This window comes from Alosa alosa, chromosome 19 (assembly GCF_017589495.1).
Source record: "Alosa alosa isolate M-15738 ecotype Scorff River chromosome 19, AALO_Geno_1.1, whole genome shotgun sequence".
NCBI lineage: Eukaryota > Metazoa > Chordata > Actinopteri > Clupeiformes > Clupeidae > Alosa > Alosa alosa.
This window is the reverse complement of record NC_063207.1, coordinates 5129553-5132537: the sequence shown is the minus strand read 5'-3', so window position 1 is coordinate 5132537 and position 2985 is coordinate 5129553. Positions and strand designations below refer to the sequence as shown.

At 49.0% G+C, this 2985-nt stretch overlaps 1 protein-coding gene across 1 annotated transcript in view; it reads left to right on the top strand.

Moving 5' to 3' along the window:
* The first annotated feature begins 2836 nt into the window (after nt 1-2836).
* foxn3 (forkhead box N3) overlaps nt 2837-2985 on the top strand; it is a 111758-nt gene continuing 111609 nt past the window's right edge. Inside the window, exon 1 of the mRNA XM_048270823.1 lies at nt 2837-2985. This exon is cut by the window's right edge and continues 194 nt beyond it. The gene's annotated coding sequence lies outside the window, so the exon portion shown is untranslated.

Here is a 2985-nt window from a genome sequence, read left to right as displayed (position 1 = left end):
TTTTGCCCGACACAAAAAGCTCTCCACAGGACTGATGTCTCTCTCTGTCTCTATCTGTCTCTCTCTCCTTCTCTTCTCTTTATCTGTCTCTTTCTCCTTCCTTCTCTTCTGTCTCTATCTGTCTTTCTCTCGCTCCTTCTCTTCTGTCTCTTTGTCTCTCTCTTCTTTGCTCTCTTCTGTCTCTGCCCCCCCTCTCTCTTCATCCTTCTCTCTTCTCCTTGTTCCCTCCATCTTTGTCTGTTTTTTCTCCTTCTTCTTTTTGTCTATTTATTAATCCCCCTTTCTCTGTCTCCCGGGCTCCCGCACTCGTTTTCTCCTTCCCTCTGTCACTCTCTCCATCATTCTCTGCTCTCTCTGTCTCTCCGGCTCGACTCTCATCTGTCATGTGGAGAGAGAGAGAGAGAGAGAGAGAGTCGTTGGCACGGTAACACCGTCACCGAGGGAACAGGCAGAGCCTGGGGCTGGACCGTTGGCCTTCGGGCCTCTCACATTCACAAACACATTTACACTCATTTAAACTCATCCAAACCTTCAAAGACTCACGTACATCCCGCGATCTGTTATCACTTAGTCCTAATTACCTGCACGTCTGAATGGGCTGATTCTAGATAGGATTTTGGTGTTTCAAATCTCTGGTCAGAGGTTTCATGCAGAATTGCAGATTGCTGTTACATGTTGAGCCTATAATGACACAAGGTTTGTCCCCAAACAAATGGTAGTTTATGGAAATTAATTAATTAGTTCATTGTTATTGTTATGTTTAATTATTTATCAATTTGTGTGTCTGTGAATGTGTGCATGTTTGTGTGTGTGTGTGTGTGTGTGTGTGTGTGTGTGTGTGTGTGTGTGCATGCGTGCGTGCGTGCATACGTGGGTGGGTGTGTGTTGGGGGATGATTTTGTGTGTATGTGTGGCATGCGAGCATGCATATGTGTGTGTGGCATGTGTGCGTGCATGTGTGTGTGTGTGTGTGTGTGTGCGTGCGTGCGTGCATATTTGTGTGTGTGTGTGTGTGTGTGTGTGTGTGTGCTGGAGGATGTGATGCAGCATGCTGCAGATTGTTTTTTAATGCTGCTGTAGTTCCACTGTGACCCCTGGCCTGGGGAAAAGAACAGCATGTGTGTTACCTGCAGCGCTCCCCTCCCCAGAGACCTAGCTGCCTCTCTCCCTCTCTCTCTCTCTCTCTCTCTCTCTCTCTCTCTGTGTGTCTCTCCCTCTCTCTCTCCATCTCTCCTCTCTCTCTGTGTCTTTCTCTCTCTGTGTCTCTCTCCTCTCTCTCTCTCTCTCTCTCTCTCCTCTCTCCCTCTCTCTCTCTCTCTCTCTCCCTCTCTCCTCTCTGTGTCTTTCTCTCTCTCTGTGTCTCTCTCCCCTCTCTCTCTCCTCCCCTCTCTCTCTCTCTCTCTCTCTCTCCCTCTCTCTCTCTCTCTCTCTCTCTCTCTCTCCCTCTCTCTCTCTCTCTCTCTCTGTGTCTCCGTCTCTCTCTCTTCCTCCCTCTCCCTCTTTCTCTGTCGCTTCTCTCTCTCTCTCACACAGACATTCACAAACCCTCCACTCTTTTCCTCTCCCTCTCTCTCTCTTGCTCCCTCTCTCCCACGCATGGGGACTGGGGACGTGTGTCCAATGATTCATCCCCCTGCTCCAGCACACGGCTGTCAGAGCCAAGCGTCTGGCCTGGACGCAGAGAGAGGGAGATAGAGGGAAGGAGAGGGGAGAGAGAGAGAGAGAGAGAGAGAGAGAGAGAGAGAGAGAGAGAGAGAGAGAGAGAGAAATCTCCAGCTCTGCTGCAGGTCCCCAGGGATGCTCGTCCCATAAGATGTGGTAGTGATGGAGCCTGTGTGTGTTTTTTTCTCTCTGTGTGTGTATGTGTGTGTGTGTGTGTGTGTGTACATAAGGGGGTGTGTGGATGGCTGTCCTCTGCTCTCCTCACTCCCTCTGTCCCCCTGAGGAAGAATCCAGAGCTCTGGCAGTTTCGTCCAGATGTCCACAGGCAGCATCCCCACCAACCGCTGTTACTAAGCACGAAAAAGGCTACAGCATATCACATGTTAAATATGCTCAACAAAAACGTACTTCCTTGACTGAGTGAAATAACAGAGTATCCATCCACATTTCTACAGAATGCTGTCCTCTGTGTAAGCAGATGTAAGGTCAGCTACAGCATGCCTTGGTGCCGGCCGCACCATGTTTTGCATTGTGAAGCTGAGCGTAGCTCAAAGCGTGTCTGTGTTCACTTTTCCAGTTGGTGTATGGAAATGCTGATTTTCTCTGTGTATTGCTTCTCCCAGCGCAGTGCTGTTTTCGTGGGTCTTCTTCTCCAGGGGTGTCTGTCTAATTGCACTCCGGGTGCTCTCAAGGAGCGGAGAAGCCTAATTAACTTCCAAAGTGATCGTGCAGAGCAGTCATTTTCCAACATGACAGCACTTTATTACTCCAGGTATTTATAGATCAGAAAAAATAATATTTATTTTTTTTCCATTAATGTGCAAAATGATTAAGTCCTTGCTTGAGAGTTTAGTTGTACATTTAGTTGCACTTTCGATATGAAAGGGGATTTAATGAGATAACATACGCATCTTTAGGCTGCAGGAACGTGTTAGCTGTCAGCTTCAGATATTTGTGATGTTGACTAGAGAAGGCATCAGAGAAGGCACTGTGGATGCTGAGCCTGCCGCACGTGCTCACTGAAGGTGCCGTGGAGGGAGAGAGAGGGAGGGACGGAGGGAGAGAGAGAGAGAATGAGAAACAATGACATTCTTTCAGTTAACACTGCAGGCACTAGGACCCGGAGGGCCACCCAGAGCCCGAGCTTCCCCGTCAGGCTTGCACAGCAAGAGGGCTGAGAACAGAGTGAAGAGAGAGAGAGAGAGAGAGTGAGAGTGAGTCAGTGAATGAGAGGAAGAGAGTGAGAGAGGGAGGACAAACGTGTGAGAGAGAGAGAGAGAGAGACAGAGAGAGAGTGTGTGTGAGCGAGAAGCTCAGTGTGTG